This window comes from Squalius cephalus, assembly GCF_949319135.1.
Source record: "Squalius cephalus genome assembly, chromosome: 17".
NCBI classification, from domain to species: Eukaryota; Metazoa; Chordata; class Actinopteri; order Cypriniformes; family Leuciscidae; genus Squalius; species Squalius cephalus.
In genome coordinates, this window is record NC_137138.1 from 2093254 (window position 1) to 2117564 (window position 24311).

Below are 24311 nucleotides of genomic sequence, written 5' to 3' on the forward strand. Positions count from 1 at the left end.
TCACAGCACCATCCAGAGGCGCACTCAACTTGGTGAATTTCACCGTCTTCACGTGAATTTTCCGCTCGAGTTGAAATTTTTCAACTTGCGCGGAAGACGCGATTGAGGCGATTAACGAGCTTTCGCGGCAAACGCATCGCCCAATTCGCGTCATTCGCGCCGCCCGGTGCGAATTCGCGTCTATTCGCGTCTTTGCATTGACTTTGTATGTAATCTACTCACACAAATAATTAAATTCGCGTTTGGTGTGAACGCACCATAAGCTTCTGAATGGTCCAGTGAGCACTGTTGAGGCCATAATACAGAATTGAATAGGTGCTTTTTTTTTAACCATTAGCTTCAAAAAGACCTGCAGATAGCAGGTAGTGTGTTCTCAAAGAAAACAGTAAGTAATGCACTCCACCGCCATGGCCTGTATGCACGCTCACCACGCAAGACTCCATTACTGAAGAAAAAAAGCATGTTGAAGCTCATTTAAAGTTTGCTGCACGACATTTGGAAAAGCCAGTGAAATACTGGGAGAATATAGTGTGGTCACATGAGAGCAAAATTTAACTGTTTGGATGCCATAATACACACCATATTTGGAGGAGAAATGGCAGTGCACATTACTCTAAAAACACATTAAATCACCATTTAGAGAATTAAAAAGACAAAGTGTGCTACTTGGGTGGCTTTATTCATAGCCTGCAGGCCTCCCTTAAAAGAAGATTCAAGGGGATCTTTGTAAATGTAAGGATGGAAGATGGTGAGCATGATGCAAGATGGTGAGCAAAAGCTGCATTACTTGACCCCTCCTTTGGCACCATGTGGTTAATGCATGATGTCTTGGCTCCTGATCAGACCAAGGAGGTAGTGTCTACAATGAATAAAGGTAGGTTTGTAATTAAATACTGTTCAATTTGAAATATAACACAAATTGGTCTATAAATTATTTTAGTGTAGAGTTCATGTCTGTAACTCAGTAACTATAACTTATAATCCATACATATCTTCAACATTTTGCAATGAATGTTCTGTATTTTTCAGACCTGATTATCGAAGAGGCACACAAGACCACGCCATCTCCAGCTTCCACCAGTAACCCTGAAGTCCAAGTTGGAGAGCCAGAGGCAGGGCATCAATCTGGACTTTTCACAGGTTACCGCAAAAAAAACAGAAAACCAATTCGTGCTCTAGTCCGCTTATCCAGCTTAACCACTACCTTGACCTTTGTGATGGACATAATGCTCTTCAGTTTTGGTCTATAAAAAAGTACCCGCTTTTTAGGTCAAGTGTACTGAATATTGTGGCACCATGCAAGGATTCCAGAATATCTTGGATCTGTGGCATAGGGTATCCATCGAGGTGAGTTTTAGCATTCAAACCCCGATAGTCTACACACAATCTTGAACTGCCATCCTTCTTAGGCACTACTACGACAGGTGCTGCCCATGGAGACGCTGATGGCCTGACAATCTTCTTGGTTAGCAGATTATTGATTTCAGATTCAATGAACTGCTGCTTGTCCAGAGACACTTTATATGGGCGTTTTCTGACTGGTACTTCATCAGTTTGGTGTTTTACCATGTTGGAATGTCCTATTTCATGAGTGCATACTGCGGGCCATTGCAACATTAACTTTTCCAATTGTATTCTGAACTGACCATTAGTATTAGCTTGCTGAACCAGTTTTTGGATGATCAACTGGGTTGTGTTAGATGTAGGAGGGATGGGTACAGCTATGTAAAAATGTACTGTCGGTTGGGATCCATGTGGCAAGAAAGGGAAAGTTTCTTCAGCTCTTCCTTCTCTGGCGGGTATGGTGTATTGTGATCTCTGAAAGTCTAAAGTCAATCCAGAATCCATCAGAAAGTCCATCCCTAGGATGATTGGCACAGTCAAATCCACATCACTCATTATGTATAATGTTAGCTCCATCTTACATCCTTGGATCTCACACTTCTAAGTCACTCTTCCAATTGCATTCTGCTGCTGTCCATTGGCGAGAACAAATGCTTGTCCACCACAGGGCTGATATGACTCATTCTTGCTCATCTGGTCCCAGGTTGACTTTTTAATGAGAGAGAGTGTGCTACAAGTATCTACCATTGCTGTACAGTATCGATCTTGTAAAATAATAGGGATGGGGACAGTCTTGACTCCAGAAAGTTTATGACATACAACTTTGCATACAATATACAAAATTTATTAGCAATATGTTCAATGTCATCAGAATACAAATGAGGTAAGAAGAGTTAACAATGAGCTGAAAAATATGATAGAGAAAAAGAATGAGGACAAGATATTAATCTATACATCAGTTACACTGGACAATTTTTGTCATGTTATGTTTAAAAAAGTTTCATAAGAAATGTTAATGCAGGGTCCAAAGATGAGAAGGCAAGTTTTAAAGTTGAGACACTCACACACGGATAATGCATATTTTATAAAAAATATTAAAAGGAATGGAACTGAAAATATCAGTGCTCGCTCCTCTATAAGCGCAACATGTTTAATGGATTTTTTTGTTTGATTTTTGTTGCAAAAAGGTAATGAAGTTTCAACTGTAATAGTTCACATATTCAAAACGATGAATAGTTTATTGGCATTGAGTGACTACAGTAATCTACAGCAGTGTTGACAACAGTGGCTGAAATAAACCTCTACAAACACATCTGTGTCCTAATAGTGTATATCAGCTCTATAAGCTATAGCCAGTGCCTCCACAGTCCCGTCAGTAATGCTCAAGTTCCCATTATCAACACCAGAATACTCGTGTTCCTGTTTCCTGAATACAGGACAGTCTCTGACTCGATAAAGACACAACAATATTACAAATAACTCCTCTTCTGATTTCCATGCAAGCTCTGGTTAATATTTGTATATAAACTTAGTACTCTTCTAATCTACTTTGTGCACTTTAAAGCAAGTCTTTTTAGGGATAGTTCACCCGAAACTTGTCCACTGACTTCTAATGTATGGACAAAAAATATTGTCTTTTATGTTCTACAGAAGAAAGGAAGTTATCCAGCTTTTGATCGACATGAGGGCATATTTACATTATCAATTTTCATTTTTGAGTGAACCATCTTTTTAATACATTTACATTTAATCATTTAGCAGACTTACAAATGAGGAGAACAATAGAAGTTAAACTGACAATATTCAAGTGCTGTGAATAATAGCGTGAATAGTAGTTATTTGGTAAAAGAGTATAATGTACATGCATTAGGAACACAAGCAAGACTATGACATTAAACTACTTGATGTTGTTGATCTATCAGTCTATCGGGGGAATTAATGAGAATAAACTGCTTTATACAAGCCTCCTCTCCATCGTATGACACAGATCGTCAGCAGAAGCATCAACGGCACATCAGTACATCTTTAATAAAACTCTGTTTACCGTATGTGTTTAATGGACCGCAAACAGAGCAATTGAGTTTTGAGTTTTATGAGTCAAGAGTTATCTCTAATAAACCTAAATATCATAGAAAGGAAGGGTGTGTGCAGTGAGAAGAATGACATTAGGCGTTTCCATCACAGATTTGAGCAAAACTTTTGCGATTTTTAAAAATGTCGACAAAAAACTATTGCGAAATAACGGCGTTTCCATTAACCGATGCTATGCGACTAAAACTTCATTTTTCCACTCGCGATAAGTAAAATCTCTCCAAAAACCATGGCAATGGACGTTGGTAGGATTATGTACTATATCCCGGCCACTGCACTGGCCATTATTATTAATCGCAGGAGATGTGTGTGTGTTTTCAAAGCATTAATGGTAAGGAACGGCCCTTATTATACGTGTGAGCGGCACATATGAGTTTCTGGGTGTTTCTCCCTCAGATCTGCTTCGAGGTCTTGATCGTGGCATTTATTTGAGGTTTAGAATCCATTATTCCTGTAATTATTTTGTCTTATATGAATTTCATAAAGAGCTCAGTCTCGTCTTCAGTCCAAACACACAGTGTCATCTACGTCAGCTGACCTGTAAATGCGCAAAAACTGTTTCCATTGAAGTTTGGCAAAATATTTCTTTTTTGAATTGCCTGAAAAACCTCCTCATGCGAGCGGAGAAACTTTTTTGCGATAAATGGGAGTGTTTTTGTTGACATGTTTCCATTGGGCGTATTTTCAATTCGCAATTGCAATTTGAAGGGTAATGGAAACACGGCCATTGACTTCATTTATTGAGTGCAGATGTTTAGACTGAACAGCAGGCGGTCTGTGAATGAGACGCAGGCTTTTGCATTGAAACACAGCAGGCAAACACTGCACTACTGTCTCGAGAGTGTTCGTCCCAGCTGTGTGTCGAACACTGATCTGTGTCAGTTCTACAACAGCAATTCATTAACCCTCCAACATCAGGCCTCAAGAACACGTACAATACACAGTCAGCCAGTGGGTTCAGAAACAAGAGACAAAAAAAAACACCTACACTGTTGTGAACTCCGAAAATATCATCTATAACGATCATGATTAGAAAGGGGAGAATGAGAAAAGTGTAAGTCAGAAGCACCACGAACAAACTTCCCAGAATTTTTTTGCGCTTTAGAGGAGTAAGTGATATTGCGCGTGAAAGACCGCGACAAGTGCCAACAAAACACAGAATGATTATCGGGTAGGGGATTAAACAGATGATCGGTATGGTCAGAGAGCTAAAGTCTGTGACTGTTAAGATCAGAGGAACAAGCCAGATGATCACAGAAACGCCACAGCAGACTTTTAGTGAATGAGATCTGTACCAGATAGGAGGAGAAACCTGAAGATATCGTTCAAAAGCAACACATGCCATAAAATACAGACCCACAATCAAACTATACATATATGCAGTAATCCCCTGCCCTGTGAATATTATTATTAATATACAAATGATCTGAATGAGATCTGAAAGAATCAAATTAAAAACAAACACTGGAGTGGAGCGATCAGATTTGATAAGACCACACAACTCTAACAGAGTTAAGATCGTGACTAGAATCTCAGTGCCTGAAAAGATCATGATAAATATTATTGTTGAAAGCTCATGGTTCATGTCAAACTCATCAATCTGATGGGTCCATTCATCTTCATAATTTACTCCACTTGATCCGTCGATGCTGGCCATTGTTTCATGAAATCTTGACAGGCAACACTAAATAACAAACCAGTCATTAGTTTTAAAAAATGCATTTACTATTTACTAATTTATTAAAAATATGCCATAACTTTTCTGTGTGACTGTTGAAATAAAGTTTCCTCAGTTTGTTTTAGAGGAGGTGTGTGTAATGTTAGAAAGCTTGAAATACGTGAAATGTAAGATTAAAGTTTGGAAATCCTGAGAATATTCTGAATGCTGTTGTTCTGAATATTCAGTCCAGCACAGCTGCAAGTGTACAATGGTTTATTAAACTAAAAGTGAATCTTGAAGAACTTACGTTACTGACAGGAGTGTGTGTTTCGTCTGCAGGTCAAAGCAGAAGTTTGTGGAGCAACACACAGACGGACAGATGTTTCACAAGTTTCCACTGCTCTTCATTCACTGTAAAAACACACATCTTAAAGCTTGTGGATCTAATGTAGGAAATGCCTGAGATTACAGACAAACTATTTGATCCAACGTGTGAAACTGTAATTACCTTAAAGACTCAATTAACTAACAATGGTAGTTTGAAAAACCAGTCTAACTTTCACAAATGTTTCGGCTCAACTACGACGACTGAATCTGAAAACGCTTTATATCTGATTCTTACATTTTTAAAGTTCACTCAGTGTTTATTCATATCCTCAGTAGAATCAGAAACCCATGAATGATCACGAGAGAAAGTGGTTCCGACAGGACCTTAAAGAAAACTTCCAAACCAATTCCATCTACATTTTCTTCTACGCATGATCTTACCGGGAATCAGACGGAAGACTGAAGACGCTGCTCATCAGGAGATGCTGGTGTTTATGAGCTGCTCACGTTCTTTTATAGCCTGAATTAACTCCAGAAACACCAAACACAGATGCATTAAACATCATTTGCAGTTAATGAACATGCAACCGCATCAGCAATCATCCAAACTCCACAATATAAAACTATTTAAAGCCACAAGTGTTATAGAAAGGAAAATGTGAATAGCCAGAAATATAGTGATATAATACTCAGATTTTGTCATACTGTAAGTTTATCAAATTATGATTAAGCAGTAAGGGCTAAATAAAAATGTCATGAGGTTGAAGGACAGGGTAAGGTGACAAGACAACGCAAGCACACAGCCCAAACAAATGGCCATGTCAAGTCAAGTCAAGTCAAGTTTATTTATATAGCGCTTTTCACAACATAGGTTGTATCAAAGCAGCTTCACAGTAATAAATTAAAACAATACATCAATGTTTGTTTCTAGTGGAACGTCTACGTTTGGTAATGCTGATCAATAGTATCGTTGATTGATTAATTAAATTAAATATCCTCAAATATCCCCAACTGAGCAAGCCAAAGGCAACAGTGGCAAGGAACCGAAAAACTCCATCAGGTGACCTAATAGAGAAAAAAAACCTTGGGAGAACCCGGGCTCAGTCGGGGGCCAGTTCTCCTCTGGCGTTTATGAACTAGAGACCGGATTTAACTGTAAGATTAAAAATATTACATGAATGCCTGGCTGAAGAGATGCGTCTTTAATCTAGTTTTAAACTGGGAGAGCGAGTCTGAGCAACGAACAGTATCAGGAAGACTATTCCAGAGTTTTGGTGCTAAATGTGAAAATGCTCTCCCTCCTTTGGTGGATCTGGATATCCTAGGTATGACCAAAAGCCTCGAATTTAGTGATCTTAAAGAGCGCGATGAATTATAGGGCGATAGAAGATCCGTTAAATAGACTGGAGCCAAGCCGTTTAGGGCTTTATAAGTCAGTAGCAATAACTTGTAATTAATACAGAACTTTATAGGTAACCAATGCAGTGATGATAAAATCGGTGTTATATGATCATATTTTCTTGATCTAGTTAGAACTCTAGCGGCGGCATTTTGGACTAACTGTAGCTTGTTTATTGAGGATGCAGGACAACCGGCTAATAAAGCATTACAGTAATCTAGTCTCGAGGTCATGAATGCATGAACTAACTTTTCTGCATTAGAAACAGATATTACGTAGCTTAGCAATGTTTCTAAGGTGGAAAAAGGCTGTTCTTGTAACATATGAAATATGATTTTCAAAAGACAGGTTGCAGTCTAATATAACACCCAGGTCTTTTACTGTAGAGGATGAAGTAACAGGACATCCTACTATGTTAAAGTTGTATTGTGAGAGGTTTTGTGGGTGGTTTTTTGAACCGATGATTAGTACCTCTGTCTTGTCTGGATTTAATAAAAAAAAAAAAAAAAAAAAAGTGCTTACACATACAGTGCGTGCAGAATTATTAGGCACGTTGATTTTCTGATCATATTTTATTTCCAGGAACATTTTGCCAATTCCAAACCATATTAATCTTAATAACTACTATTAATTTTGTATTTAATCATGTATAAGTGATATATAATTGTTCATGAAGGCTGGAAATGAAAAATGTCTTATTTTCAGGTGTGCAGAATTATTAGGCAAGTTTTCTTTTACAGATAAAATAAGCCAAAAAAGAGATTTAACAAAGACTGAAAAGTCAAAAATGATTCAATCCCCTATGAGAAGAATGCAATACTAATGCAATACTAGAGATTGCAGTTAAGGCATGACCATTGGACAGTGAAATGCTCATTGGGTCAGCAGGGTCAGACAAATACATGTGGTGAAGAAAACACACGTTAACTGCAAAATAATGAAGAATTATGGTGAAGAATTAAGTGTGAAACCATCAGGAACCCTTTAGTCTTCAGTGCCATCATTTTCCAGAACTGCAACCTACCTGGAGTCTCCAGAAGAGCAAGATATCAGGATCTCAGAGACTTAGGTTAGGTAAAGAATCCTAAAAAATGACCCCCTCTTAATAAGAATCACAAGCTGAAGTGTTGTGAAATACATGAAGACTGTTTTTTTATAGGCTTTATAGACAGACAGATTGAGAGTGACTCTTGAAGGACCAGCACCACATCCTCTTCTATCACTATTTGAAGAATTCATCTTCCAGAATACGTTTTAATAAGTTTTGGGAGTTTATTTTTAGTCCATCTCCTACCCTGAAGTCCGTTTTGCAGAGATGGACTAAAAATGAACTCCCAAAACTTATTAAAACGTATTCTAGAAGATGAATTCTTCAAATAGTGATAGAAGAGGATGTGGTGCTGGTCCTTCAAGAGTCACTCTCAATCTGTCTGTCTATAAAGCCTATAAAAAAACAGTCTTCATGTATTTCACAACACTTCAGCTTGTGATTCTTATTAAGAGGGGGTCATTTTTTAGGATTCTTTACCTAACCTAAGTCTCTGAGATCCTGATATCTTGCTCTTCTGGAGACTCCAGGTAGGTTGCAGTTCTGGAAAATGATGGCACTGAAGACTAAAGGGTTCCTGATGGTTTCACACTTAATTCTTCATTATTTTGCAGTTAACATGTGTTTTTTTCTTCTCCACCTGTGTTTGTCTGACCCTGCTGACCCAATGAGCATTTCACTGTCCAATGGTCATGCCTTAACTGCAATCTCTAGTATTGCATTAGTATTGCATTCTTCTCATAGGGGATTTAATCATTTTTGACTTTTTAGTCTTTGTTAAATCTCTTTTTTGGCTCATTTTATCTGTAAAAGAAAACATGCCTAATAATTCTGCACACCAGAAAATAAGACATTTTCATTTCCAGCCTTCATGAACAATTATATATCACTTATACATGATTAAATACAAAATTAATAGTAGTTATTAAGATTAATATGGTTTGGAATTGGCAAAATGTTCCTGGGAATAAAATATGATCAGAAAAAGAACTTGCCTAATAATTCTGCACGGCCTGTAAAACATGAGTCTGTCATGATCCTGCCTCAAGACAAGAGAAGATCTGGGACACAAAGGCAGAATCATGACAAAAAACATCAGTAAAGACAAAATATTTTAACAACTTTTACTACTGAAAACAAAATCACTACATGTTTATTTGCAGTTTCATTCCAGACACTGATGTTTGTGAATCACCGCATCCATCCATCAGTAAACGTTGAGTTAGTTTGATTCTGCACTACGCTTTAATAATGTTCCACTAATGTGTGTGATGTAGTGATACATGTAAAGTATACTAACTGTATCCAAACGAGACATGGGCATTTCTGTTAAATATTTACAAAACGTGCGTTCCAAATGTTAAATGAAATATTGATGAAAAGCTAATTCATGTTCAAATATTGTGAACACTAGACTTTTCCACAGTACAGTACACACGAGGAACAATCAAACAGCATCTCAGCTTATGGTGAATAATGACAGTAATGAACACTTTCATTAACATGTTGATAGTGAACACAAAAGTGATGTTATGTATATATTTCACATATGATGAAATATGATTATATACTAGCTAAAATGATCAACAATACAGTTTTTGTGCATTCTTTAACCTTTAAGTCATGAAGGATGTAACTTGAAGCACTTCTACTGAGTATCATAATTGATTTTCTTCCATTAGAAAACTGTTCCCTATTGAGTGGATGTGATTTTTTTCCTCAATTTTCAAAAGCTTGTCATTAAGAGATTCAGTATGATTGCACATTTCCTCATTTCCCATCAGCATTAATTCATTATGAATGTAATGAATGAATAGCACTAATGTTAACTGTTTCCTACTGAAAGTATCTGCACAATATACTGGACTATCTGTGAGTTGAATATGCTTATGTGGACTTAAATCCCGACTAGCATGAATTTAGATTTTGAAACAGATTTTGGTGAACAAAAGTGAGGTGACGGCAGCACTCGGGCCGCAGAAGTCTCTTCTCCAACTGAAAATCACACGCCTGTCCTCAGTTATCATGCCAATTAAGGACATGAATGTGTAACAAATTAGCTCAGGGGGAAATATTAATAATAGCCTATGCCGTGCATTTTCAGAAGTGCTGGGTACAGAGAAGCATTCATTTTTTTCTCTTTCGCACAGGTCATGTTTTGAAAGATGATAGATAAAGATAAAAATGTATACAGAAATGTGATGTCCGACTCGTTTTCTGAAGAAGAAAGCCTCAAGTTTTCAAAAAGCATTAGACATATGACCCACTATTCTGCTTCATAAGTACCATGTTGACAATATGACATGACGTGTTTTAATGTATCTAAATGTAGCAGAGCGGGCGCGGGTTGACTCAAATTCATATAATTTCCGACTACGCCACCTGGGGAATTTCACCCCAAGAATTTAACACAACCTCTTAACACTGGCACACACAGGTTCTAATCACTGTTGGAATCAGAGACATAGGTAATGAAAAAGATTTTATTAATTATTAAAAGACATAATGGTTATAAAAAGCATTGACCAGCAATCACTCTCATCTATTTGTTTACTTCTATCGTTGGCAGCAGAGGAACCTGGGCTTACCCACAGGGGCAGTCTCAAGATATCACCCTTATGAAAATTACTCTATTCACAGTGCACACACTCAACGACTCATGTCAGAGAAGACCACGACACACAGTGAGGACGTCACCACCTAAATGGTCACTCGTCTGCCCCCGGGTGCCCAGGCCCTGCCAACAAACAAAAGAAAAAAATACATTATCAAGCAGTGATATGCAAAAAGAACAAAATTATATAACCATAAGTCACTAATACTGTCAAGTTTTGATCTATTTTTTTGTGCAATTCCCCACTTGAAAAGGACAGTCCCTCCACATGAAGATCTTAACTGGATTTCACTCAATAAACAGCCATGGAATCAGTTGTTTGTCTTTTATTTACCATGCTTTGGTTGGCACTAAACAGGTGAAAAACCTCAAAAGAGAGATGACAAATACAAGATTATTATTTGAGTTGACAGCCAAATTAAATAAACAAAATTATTCACATTCACCTCAGATAAACACATTACTGCTATTACAAGGTTTCCATTTTTATTCTAATCAGTAGTTTTAAGTAAAAGTAAGTGAAGTAAAAGTCCTAACAAAGTCAACAAGAGTTAAGAGTCTGTTTTCCATAGTATCATTTGCACTGCACTGCTTAAGTCAGTTGGGCCAAACATGGCCAATATGGTGCTTACCGGCTTTCCTTCACTGTTTTGTGGAGGTCTTGGTTTTGCACAGTCACCTTGATTACAAAGAAAGTTTCCTTGGTCTAGTGGTGCTACAAATGCTCCTTTCACTGTGGTTTAAAGACAATAACAGAGCCAGGTACTGGCACGCTCAGATTGCCTCAGATTTGTTCCACCTGGTTCTCCACTGATTGAAGGAGGAGGAGTTTCACCACTGAGGAGCTCCCAGGCAGTTTGTCAGCACACCTCCCACTCGATCTTCCCACGGGAACCGATGGAAAGATCGTAAATCAGCACCTGCTTACTGCCGGTCAGCTCCGAGTTTGGTCCTCAACTGGTAGCAAGACAACCAGGCGTCGAACATCTCTGTGCAGGACCGTGGTTTGGGTAGCATCTTTCAGGACTTTGGCCGATTGCCGGTTTAGTGCGGGTTTTGTGACAGGAAGGCAGGAGCTTTGGACCACTTTGACGTTCACGTCTCGAACAATGCCCTTAGCATCTGGATTGACGCTCACCACCCGTCCTAGCTTAAACTGGCCCCTCACTGCATTTTGGTCGCACAACCAGACAATATCTCCGACAGTGTGCCATTTACTTCTCAGAAATAAGTTTGGGCCGGCAAGCTGGCTCCAAAACCTCCAGAACTTGTTGACCTGGTTCTGCATCTCTCTGAGTCTCTTGTAAGGGTAGTTCGCAAAGTCAAATGTTCTGATCTCACCGCTTGGAGAGGCTCGGCCCAGGAGAAGTGTGTTGGGTGACACATACTGCACGCTTTCCTCATGGCTCTGCACCCTGGCATCTATTGGGCATTCGTTGGCAAGGTTTGCAGCAAGTTGTAGTGTTGTCTGAAACTCGCTGTAGCTGAGGCCAGTGTTGTTGCCCAGGCTCTGCAGTGCTTTCTTGAGAATGCGGACAGCGGCTTCAGCAGCCCCATTGCGGTGAGGTGAGTCAGCAGGGTGAATTGTCCACTCCCATTTGGTACCTTTTTGAGCCGACATCTCTTCTATTGAAGTTCTATTCTGAGAATCCAGGAACTGGTACAGCTCTCTTAGGACAGGTTTGGCGCCGATGAAGTTTGTCCCCGGGTCGGACCAGATCTTTCTTGGGTGCCCTCTAATTGCAGTAAAGCGTTGGTAAGCCATCAAGAAGCTCTCTGTCGACATTGTGTTGACCAGGTCTGCATGAATTGCCCTGCTGGCCATACAGCTGAAGACGACACCCCACACTTTCATTGAGACCCGTTTCTTGATGTCATCTTTGACAAGGTACGGTCCGAAGAGGTCGACTGTAGTGAACTCGAACGGGGCTGCAGGTGTGGCTCTTTCAGAAGGTAGGTCAGCCATTACCTGTTTGCACCTTCTTGCTCTTGACTTTTTGCAGAAAAGGCAGTTCTCCACTACTTTTTGGGCAATTTTTCTCCCTTGGATGACCCAGGCTTTCCTCCTCATTTTCAGCAGGGTTGCAGCCACACCTTCATGACCCTCATCGTGCGCCTCCCGTGCCAATAAAGTAGAGACCCATGCATCGAAAGGCAGAAGGGGAACTGCAGCGCCATCCTCCCTGAAGCCATGGATTCTCCCACCGCAGACTAGTAACCCAGATTCTGGCTCTCTGTACACAACCAAGCGGTCCATAGTGGTAACTGGGAACGTCACCCCCTCTTGAGCAGCAAGATAGATGTCTCTTATTGCCTCTTGACGTTCTGTAGCGGTGATAACTCCTTTTGTGGGAATTGCCTCCCACTTTGGGGTCTCGATGGACTTTATTGCAGATGTAAACTTTTTGGCGGCTCTCCAGATAAAAGCAACAGTCTTGATTAGACACTTTAGGCTACTAAGCGCCTCTCATCCACCAAGTTTAGGACAGCTGCACCAGCAGGAAGTCGTCCCACAAAACTTGGAAGACTTCTTTTCGCTTGGGCTCTGGTGAGTGCTGCCACGAATGACTTCTTTTGCATATTGTTAATGCTTTCTCGAGCTGTCACAGACACATCTTTTGACGACATAATTGGCCACTCGCTCTCTGGAAGATGTAGAAACTCTGGCCCTTGCTGCCACTCTGAATGGGCATCAAGTTCCTTTGGCCCAGCTCCACGAGTGATAATAGCCGCTTTCCGACCAAGTAGTTCTAGGAACTTAGTTCTAGGAACTGTCCACTTCTAAACAGTTCTAGGAACTACTCTCCCCCAAACTCGGGTTTGCTGTTTGCGTTCGCACTGGCCAAGTGGCCATAGGAACTGGTAGGAGGGGTAAGGGAGTGACGCAAGCACGGTGACTTTTATTTTGAAGGCGCGACGGACCTTTATTTTGGCGGCGCTGAGAACGCCAGAGCAAACAATGCTCGCATTCTCTGTGCTTATTAGTTAGCGATCTGTCTAACAGTACTGTTTAATATCATATTAGATAGAACTGTTATAGAAAGTAGACAGTATATGAAAAAAGGTTATTAGCCTACATAATCATGTTTGGCTTGGTCCCCTCAAAGTTGCGTTGGATTTCTCTTCAGCATTTAAGGTTTAGAGACCCATCTATCACTGTTTTCCATGTTTGTATAGTTAGTTTATGGAGTAAATATATAGGCTACAATGTGTTTACATTCTAGCTGTTTTAAAAATGGCGGGTGCTGGTGTTCCGCGTGCGTTCGGTCAATCAGCGTACACTAACGTCACGGATAGTTCCTATAGCGCTGGTTTAGACCCTACTCTGAAGTAGGACCTAAATTAGTTCCTACTAATGGAGTTCCTAGAACTAAAATCGTTCCTAGTTCCTGCGGTGCGAACACGCCGACATCCGGGTACTATAGCCAATGGTTCTAGGAACTGTGAAAAGGTTCCTCCGGTCGGAAAGCGGCTAATGTCGGCTATGTTGAGTGGTCCAGGGATCCACCACCAGTCCTGTAGCCGTGTGCTCTCCTGGATCTCTCCAATTCTATTAGCGAAGAAAGTCTGAAATCCATAGCTTTCACGCTGGATAGCTCCAAGAACAGTCTGACTGTCTAACAAATGGTACCACCTTTTTATCTGGATCTGGGTATGCTGTTCAAAGTACTTTTTCAGGCGGCTTGCAAAGACTGCACCGCAAAGTTCTGCTTTGACCGCATCCCCCTTCTGGTCTAGAGGTGTCAGCTTTGCTTTTGACTCCACTAGTCGAATTGTTAATTGTTTGTTGCAGTTCCACCGCAGGTAGAGGACAGCACCATAGGAGCTTTCACTGCCATCTGAAAAAGTGACAGCGACTGGTTCAGTTGTTGCCTTTGGTGGAGTAAGGGCTCTTGGGAACCTTACTTTGCTTAGCTGGACGTACTCCTCAAAAATTCCAATTGCATCTTTGCGGAGCTCATCCGACAGAGGAAGGTCCCATGTGTCCTTGACCATGCTGCACTTTGGTTTTGCCTCTTGGAATGCCTTTCGGACCAAGATAGCCCCTTTTTGCTATGATGGCGTTGTCAGGCCAACTGGATCGTATAAACCAGCAACTTGACTCAGCAGTTCACGTCTTGTCAGCGGGTCTGGTGTCTGTGCTCGTACTTCTTCTAGCAGCAAGTCTTGCCCAAGTCTCATCTTTTTCTTCCGCCTGGAGAAGTTGACCCTTACCATGACATGCAACATGTCTTCATCCACAATGTAGCCGAGACCGAGCGCCTTGTTGTCTTCCTCCTTAAGCTGGTTCGGCAGGACAACAATATTTGGTGATGCCTTTTCGCTTTCTCCTTTACCTTGGCCTGAGAAGACCCAAGGCTTCAGTGCAAACCCTCCTGCTTTTAGAATCAGCTCCACATTTTTTGTGATGACTTTAAGTCTTTCACGGCAGTTGTGGGATGTCAAGATGTCATCAACGTAGCTGTGCTCATGTAATACTTGGCATTCATCTGTGAGGTGGCTGAATTGAGGCAGGTTAGCCGTCTCCCTCATGGCAAGTTGTGCTATGCAACCTGCTGGCTTGTCCCCGATATTCACTCTGGTTATGGCGTATTGTTCTAGTTCATCTCCCTCTGAATCACGCCACAAGAACCGGTGTAGATGGACTTCCCTCTCCTCGAGCCACACAGAATTGTACATTTTTCTAATGTCTCCTAGAGCGGCGAAGGAGCCTTGGCGGAACTTGAGGAGGACAGCTCGAATCGGGTTGAGAACGTCAGGGCCTTTCATCAGAAGGTCATTGAGACTTTGGCCTTTGTACTTCTGACTGCTGTTCCAGACAAGTCTTACTGGAGTTGTAACAGAGTGGGGGTTGGGTGCGATAAGATGACTAATATACCAGACAGGTCCATTCCAGTTGGTTAGATCCTCTTTGGTCAGTTTTTTTGCAGCCCGACGGTCAACCATTTCGTGGACTTGAGCGCTATAGGCTTTTTTCCACTGTGGTTCTTTGGCGAGCTGTTTCTCTGTTCTAAGGAAGGTTGCTTCCACTGCTTTTCTATTGTTTGGCAATGTAGATGGGTCCATGAGCCATGGATATCTTGCATGCCAGTGTGGACTATCACTGTGGTCATCAGCACCAACATAAGTCAGGCCACCCTTTACAACTTCCAGCTCCCTTTCTTCAGCCAGAGTCATTTCTTTGCCACCAGGTTGACAACTGCCGCAGCGACATCCTCCACATTTTGGGGTGCAGGGGGCGCCAATGCTATCCCATCTCCACCACTCAATAAAATCCCGAGTGGTAACAGCAGAACAAGAAGACTTGATGGTAGGTTTGGCGCAGATATGTTCTTCATACATCAATGCTGCTGTTCTCATGGACCTGGCGAAGTGCGCTCTGGACTGGTGTGCTGTAACTGTAGCCTCTTCAAACAGACCAGGGTGTGTCCCTGCAATTGTCTTACCCAATGGCCCATCCCATAGTACAAGGTCCCCAACGGTGCGTATTTTCTGTGGGACCAGTCGCCCTTCCTTATGGCTTATCAAAAGCTGTATCTGTCTTGGTCTCACCAGTTCATTTTGGGGGACATCTGGAAAGAACTTTTGGAGTCTTTTGGCCGTCACATGTTTGTGGATCCTTGCAATGCTGTCCAAACCATAACAGAGGAGTTGGTGGGATCTGAAGTTGCCTTGCTCTGTGCGGACCTGGATCTTTAGGAGGTACCGTTTTGTGGTAACTTGAACTTTCATTCCTCCCACACCGTGGACAACAAGGGTTATGGCTTCACTTCTAAGGTTCAAACGATCAGCTGCATCATGAGTTATATAGTTTGTATCCGATGCCAGGTCGATCAAAGTCCCAACTTTTTGTCCTGCATTGGCCGTGACCTCTAAGAGCATCATGATGACTGGCCACTCCACTATTCCATTCTCTGCTAGAAGGCTGGGTTGGTTGGACACAAGAGAGGTTCTAGCTATAGTGTTGCAAAAGGCATTGCGACACTTCTCTGCAAGTTCAGGTGAAAGACTTTTAATGAACTCTTCTTGGGCTTGGGTGTAACGCTCTCTTGTGTCACCTCCCACTTTGCTGTTATTGTTGGACCTCTGGACGACATTCCCTTTGGACGTATCAGCTCTCGGGCAAAGGTAATAGTGGTGTTCTGCAGCACGCTGTTCTATGCAGTCTGGCCTCCTGCACAGAAACTCTGATTTACAGTAGTCACCTTCATTGTGAATCTCCAGGCATTTCTTGCAGGCTCCCAGCTTCCTGACAGCATCTCTTTTCTCTGCTAGCTTAAGCGTGCGAAACTTTTGGCAGAAGTATAGCCTTTTCTTATGCTTGCCATCCCCGCAGACTACACATCCTTGAGCCTGGTTGCTTAGTTGGGTGGAGGTTCTGGTTCGAGCTTGCCGAGGTTCAGATTTTGGTTTTGGTTCCTCCTCTCTCAGTTGGTCCAGCTTCTCATAGATGGCTTCTTGACCTTGAAGAAACTTGAGGAGGTAGTCAAATCGCTTGTCTTCTTCAGCTTCATCACCTTTGCCAGCTACATGAAGAAGCCATTCTTTCTTCAGGCCATCAGGAAGTTTACTCTCTATTGTTTTTGTTACAAGAGGGTTCTTTATAGCACCAGTCTTGCCAAGCTCGTTCAGATCGACCAGGGCTTTCCCTACAGATTGGATGAGCTCAACAATCCTCCTGGGCTGGTTACCTTTAACTGCTTGGAGTCTTTGGAGCTCTTCTACTATCTCAAGGGCTATAGTCGTCTTATTTCCAAAGCGGTTCTCCAAGACCCGGAAAACCTCCTCAGCAGTTGTGTAAGTTGTAAGGCGGAGGTCTCGTATTGTCTTCTCATCCACACTGTCGAGAAGTTGGAACTTTTTAACCTCTTTGGATCCAGTAGGTTCTCCCTGCATCTGGAGCGCTTCCCAATCTTTTTTCCACCGGTGAAACTCTCGGCGGATGCCAGAAAACTTTGGGAGGGCAGCTGGCTTTAATTTAATTGCTGGTGTGGCCACACAACTGGTTAAAGTAGTGCTCAATCTGCTGGTTCCTTCTCTGACGTGTGCCCCTGTAAAGTCTGCTTGTCTTATTGTGAGTTTTGGCAGGATGGTTTCAAGGCCTTTGATACGACTCTGGAACTGTTGTTGCTCTGCTGGGGGGGCCCAGCACTTCCAATGTTTATGCACCTCCTTCGCAGCCTTCACAAGTTTCTCTAGTTGTCCGATCATGAAGAGATATGCATCTGGGTTTTTACTTGGGTCCACAGTTCCCACGTTTTCTGCTTGCGACTCTGCTGTTGTAATTGCTTGTGTCAGTTCATATTCCCCGAAATTGGCCCACAATGTCTTTTGTATGAGGTCCTTTAGCTCTTGCAGTTTTCTCTCACACTCATTGGCTGTTTTGACCAAGTCAGACTTTTGCTGCTCGCTCAACTCCTCTGCATCAGAGTTTTCTTCAATACATTGCCCCTCTACATCATCATTGGCTTCAAGGACTTTGCCAGCTTCTGCAGTGAGCTTCTTAAAAATGTCTCTGAGCTCCTCTTCTGACATCATTGTATGCATTCGTAGCACATTATTGGCCAGACGGGAAAACTGACGCTTCGCTGATGTCCTTGCGGTCTTTAGCTGCTCCAACAGTAATGAATCAGCCATTTCAATCACAACAGCAGGGCAGGAACAGTCTTTATTTGTCTCTATGGACACGTGTGGTCACTTTTCTGGTCCTTCTCCAGTCTTCAGTGACGGTTTTTCACTGTCAAGTTTTGATCTATTTGTTTGTGCAATTCCCCACTTGAAAAGGACAGTCCCTCCACATGAAGATCTTAACTGGATTTCACTCAATAAACAGCCATGGAATCAGTTGTTTGTCTTTTATTTACCATGCTTTGGTTGGCACTAAACAGGTGAAAAACCTCAAAAGAGAGATGACAAATACAAGATTATTATTTGAGTTGACAGCCAAATTAAATAAACAAAATTATTCACATTCACCTCAGATAAACACATTACTGCTATTACAAGGTTTCCATTTTTATTCTAATCAGTAGTTTTAAGTAAAAGTAAGTAAAGTAAAAGTCCTAACAAAGTCAACAAGAGTTAAGAGTCTGTTTTCCATAGTATCATTTGCACTGCACTGCTTAAGTCAGTTGGGCCAAACATGGCCAATATGGTGCTTACCGGCTGTCCTTCACTGTTTTGTGGAGGGCTTGGTTTTGCACAGTCACCTTGATTACAAAGAAAGTTTCCTTGGTCTAGTGGTGCTACAAATGCTCCTTTCACTGTGGTTTAAAGACAATAACAGAGCCAGGTACTGGCACGCTCAGATTGCCTCAGATTTATTCCACCTTGTTCTCCACTGATTGAAGGAGGAGGAGTTTCACCACTGAGGAGCTCCCAGGCAGTTTGTCAGCACAAATACAATAATCAAACCAAAATAAACATACAAATTCAAAAAGATAAATCAATTAAAGAAATAAACAGGAGACAACCAAAAAAACCTCAAAGCACATCACTGAGAACTGAATTTACTAGAAACAGTGCACTGGAACAGTTCACTCGAGACAGTTCACTCAAGACGATTCACTCGAGTCGGTTCACTCGAGACAGTTCACTCGCGACGGTTCACTCGAGACTATTCACTCGAGTCGGTTCACTCGAGACGATTCACTCGAGTCGGTTCACACTATAACGGTTCACTCAAGACGGTTCACTCGAGACGGTTCACTCGAGACGATTCACTCGAGACGATTCACTCGAGACGATTCACTCGAGACGATTCACTCGAGACGATTCACTCGAGTCGGTTCACTCGCGATGGTTCACTCAAGACGATTCACTCGAGTCGGTTCACTCGAGACGATTCACTCGCGACGGTTCACTCGCGACGGTTCACTCGAGACAGAACACTCGGGTCGGTTCAAGTCAAGTCAAGTTTATTTATATAGCGCTTTTCACAACATAGGTTGTATCAAAGCAGCTTCACAGTAATACTTTAAAACAATACATCAATGTTTGTTTCTAGTGGAACGACTACGTTTGGTAATGCTGATCAATAGTATCGTTGATTGATTAATTAACTTAAATATCCCCAAATATCCCCAACTGAGCAAGCCAAAGGCAACAGTGGCAAGGAACCGAAAAACTCCATCAGGTGACCTAATGGAGAAAAAAAAACCTTGGGAGAACCCAGGCTCAGTCGGGGGCCAGTTCTCCTCTGGCGTTTATGAACTAGAGGTCGGATTTAACTGTAAGATTAAAAATATTATATAAATGCCTGGCTGAAGAGATGCGTCTTTAATCTAGTTTTAAACTGGGAGAGCGAGTCTGAGCAACGAACAGTATCCGGAAGACTATTCCAGAGTTTTGGTGCTAAATGTGAAAATGCTCTCCCTCCTTTGGTGGATCTGGATATCCTATAGGTATGACCAAAAGCCTCAAATTTAGTGACCTTAAAGAGCGCAATGAATTATAGGGCGATTGAATAGTTCACTCGAGTCGGTTCACTTGAAGGGTGATTCTTAGACTATGGGCACTTTTATGTACTTTGGTCATATTTTTAAAAATACATATAATTTTGGACAAAGTCCTCTTTCTTTTTCAAACTAACAATAAAACCTCTTTAAAAACTTTTTACTACCTTTCTATTATGATTTTTTCATACTTTTCAACCTCCTTATAGGTGTCAAAATCACTGTTTTATCCCTGTCGCACACCCAGACTTTTTAACTTCAACAATGAAAATACAGTTTAAAAGTATGACTTATCCGGTAACTATTAATATACCTAAATTAAGCACTAGTAAAATAATTCAAATACATTATAGTATTTAATGTGAGACCACCATCAATATTATTTTTTATACAAAATATAGCTGTCGCACAGTATTGGTGTCATTTCCACCACAACACTGTAATGTCCCTTTAAAAAGTTTGTGTGAAAGATTGTTTAGGTGGTTTCTATGGAAATGTTCAGAGACATCAGAGCACATGTTGGACATGGAGGCAATTTTAAATTTTCATCAAGAAAAATCAAGGTAAATATTGCTTGATCAGTTAATATATTTATTCTACGTCATTTCCAAACATGCTGTACCTTCAAGGGTGTTTTTAAAAAGTTAAAAATTTTAAGTTAAATAAGAGTATTTTGCATACATGAAATGCTAAGTATTAATTCAAAGCTAATCAGTGAAGCTATCTTCCATTTTTTCACAAGAAACTACAGAAATGTCATTTCCACCACACTGCCCTCTGTGGTGGAAATGACATTTGTGATTACAAAGTACAATTGATATGGATTGCAAGAGTAGATTGACTTTGTGAATTGAGTTTACTGAGTGTGATGAGTTTAAGAGTTTTCCAAATAAATATTTCTCTAAATATTACTGTTTCTCTACATTCACGTTAATTCATTGTCATTTCCACCACCCTGTCATTTCCATCACCACACACATTTTTTAAAAACATTTAAAAAGTTTTCATCACACATTAAAAATGTATCCACAATTTAAGAGATCATGCTCTACTTAATATAAAAATTCAAGGTATTTATTTTCTAATAAGCTCTTGCCCAAACCAATATTAAATTTCAGAGTGTGAAGTTCATCATTTGGTCCTTAGGGCAGTTAATTTATCTCATTGACAAATGTATAATTATTGTACACTGTGGAAAAACTGATAAAACTAGTTACAAAAATGATCTTAGACAATTCTTGAGTGACATAAGTTTTTCCGTTTTTAAATAACAGCTGTAGAGATGTGGTGGAAATGACATTTGTTCATTCCAGGTTGGAAATTTTTTTAAATATCAACAATTTCTCTTGTAATCTATCATACAGACCTTAAAACTAGACAAATTATTTAAACTTATGAGACTGTGTTACGTGACTTTTGAACAAGTTTTTTTTATTCAACTTCAAAAGCCTAAAAGTGCCCCTAGTTGAAGAAACGCCCTGAAACAGAACAGCAGCCGATGAGGAGCAGAGCAAACAGCACTTAATGATGAAGCAACGGGCAGATCATTCTCATGCAGGACGCCGCCTAAAAACAAAAAGGTGTTACACAGCGATTCCCTCTCCCTTGGCTTCACGCTCGAGCAGTATACTCACAACAAAACATGTTGTCCCGGCTCCCGGGATTACTATCCCCAAACTATGCGGTGGATGGAGCCAGATGTCTCCGACAAAGCTCGTTGGCAGAAAGCGCAGATAGATCTTACCAGTGGCGTTTTCTTGCGGAGGCCAAGGGAAGCCAGGCTTCCTCACTTTTTCAGAATATAATCGTCATTTAATAAACACTTTTGTTTTCACAGTTTACATAGCCTAATCCTTCTGTCATCTCCTCATCGTCTCTCTTCATTCATTACTGAGCGTTTTATGATGTGTAAAACAGCGCCCCTATAAAAGTGACATGGTGAATGAGCGTTGAAAACATGGTACTGCACCCTGTGTCTGTGAGGAGGCCAGGCTGAGTTGGCATCCCTTGATAGAAAAAAAAATGAATGATTAACCAATCAGGTGACGCTATTGTCACGACACTGCTCCCCTGTGATTGGTCAGGACAGTGTCAAGGGAAGCCATGAACTTGTTGGCATCAGGCCAATCACATCACGTTATCATCGTCAATGAATGAATGAATGAAATAGCGGAAGATTTGTGGATTTGTGTTGACATCTTGTTTAGCTAGTTAGCTAAAATTATTAATTGTAATTATGGAGGGTGGAGATTTGGAGTATTTGATAAAAAAAATTTTTTTTACGTGATTAGTTCTTACTGTGTCTTGCGTGCTTTGATTAAGCAGCATGAGTGCACTTTGTTGTTTATTGTTGTGAATAACCGCTATTAATCCTCGCATGAGCGTCACACCGATTTAAGGGTGTAAAAGAAATGAAAAAGGTTATCTTCTTGTTGCTTACCGTCCGTTTCCTATCTATCTGCGAATGTTTTAATGAAAACACCATGAAAGATGTTTAAGAGGACTGACTGTGTGTGTGTGTGTGTGAGTGTGTGTGTGTGAGAGTGTGTGTGTGTGTGTGAGTGTGTGTGTGAGAGTGTGTGTGTGTGTGAGTGTGTGTGTGAGAGTGTGTGTGTGTGTGAGTGTGTGTGTGAGAGAGTGTGTGTGTGTGTGAGTGTGTGTGTGAGAGAGTGTGTGTGTGTGAGTGTGTGTGTGAGTGAGAGAGTGTGTGTGTGTGAGTGTGTGTGTGAGTGAGAGAGTGTGTGTGTGTGAGTGTGTGTGTGTGTGAGAGAGTGTGTGTGTGTGAGTGTGTGTGTGAGAGAGTGTGTGTGTGTGAGTGTGTGTGTGAGAGAGTGTGTGTGTGTGAGTGTGTGTGTGAGAGAGTGTGTGTGTGTGAGTGTGTGTGTGAGAGAGAGAGAGAGAGAGAGAGAGAGAGAGAGAGAGAGAGAGAGAGAGAGAGAGAGAGAGAGAGAGCGTCCGTGCTCAAAGTGTTGGATTGTAACAAGCGTAAGTCCCGGTAAGATGATGCTGGGCGCTCTAATAGTTCATCCAAATAGCAACATATAAATGGTAACGTATGATTTTCTGCCCCCACCCCTTAAAACACACAGCTTAGAGGTTGTGTCTTAATTGGCTTCCTCAGAAATTTTCCCCACGCCACGCCACTGGATCTTACACTGCGTTTAGCATACAGATTAGTCAGATTACCCGCTCAGCCAAAGCAATCCATAGAAACTTAATTTACAAAACACCGTCGCATACAAATTTCCCTTACCTGTCTCAAATGTCCACATTCAACTCTCCAGAAAGCACAAAGACCGGCAATCAGCACCGACAGTGGGTAAGCAGCTTCAGCGATCTTTTACGAGCCACACCTTCTTCTTCTTCTTCTTCTTCTTCTTCTTGTTGAATTTTTATTGGCGGTTGACAAACAACAAAATGGTGTATTTCCGCCACCAACTGGTATGGAGTGTGGACCAAGACGCCCCCCCCCCCCCCTCTTTTTTTTTTTTTTTTTTTTTTTTTTAAATTCTCTCCCACAAATTAGATTTCTCAAGAAACTGAAGAATAAAAATATAACACTCATTTCTCGAGTTATTTTGCAGAATATACTTTTACCCAGGGGGCAAAGGGGGTTTAGCAGACATGGGCTGCTGTAAAAGGTTGTCATATAAAAATGAAATCTATGATGTCTGAGGATCACAACCTGGGTGGCCAACCCGGTCAACAAGCTGCTGGAAACTTGTAATTAGGGTCAAAACAATGTTACCTCAAATTCGGCTTTAACTCCCAGAATCACCCAAACATGCTAAAACGGTTTAATTATATTAATGAATCGTGAGCCATACCTTCCTGATACTTTATGCTAGAAACAAACTGAGCACACCTTTAGAAAGAGTGGAAGATAAGCTTTCATCTGATGCCTTGATTGTACATGTAATTAGAATGTAAGAGTTAACAATGCCTCTTAATTCATAGGTAGGCAAAAAAAAAAAGAAAAAAATATTGAACATTCCATTTGTAATCGTTAGCATTCTTTTCCCTTTGTTGTTGTTAAAATAAACAAATTACCTTGTGAAGTTAACTTTTACTGGATGAAATCATATTTTGATTTTTTTTTTACTAACCAGACAGTCCTCATGGCCCATAACACATTTAGAGGGAATTCAATGTCAAGCCTATAATAGCCTGTCAATTCAAACAAGATCCAAGAAAGAAGTTTACCATTAACTGATGTTAACTGTATACTGCTCTGTTTCTGTATGTACAGTATATCGTTTGCATATTTATGCAATATCAATTATTTGTATTGCAATGTCTATTTCTAATATTCTTTCACAAGTGGGATAGCTTTATTTATTCTATTGAAATAAAAAAAAGGGATTTGAGGATTT

General features: G+C 40.9%; 1 long non-coding RNA gene across 1 annotated transcript; it reads right to left on the reverse strand.

Annotated features, from left to right (window-relative positions):
* Positions 1-2175: 2175 nt before the first annotated feature.
* Positions 2176-23325, reverse strand: LOC307144489. Its single transcript, XR_013818759.1, has 4 exons — positions 23192-23325; positions 5864-5951; positions 5403-5506; positions 2176-5119 (listed from the first exon to the last, which is right to left on the reverse strand). It is a non-coding gene; the product is annotated as an uncharacterized lncRNA (long non-coding RNA).
* Positions 23326-24311: the final 986 nt, after the last annotated feature.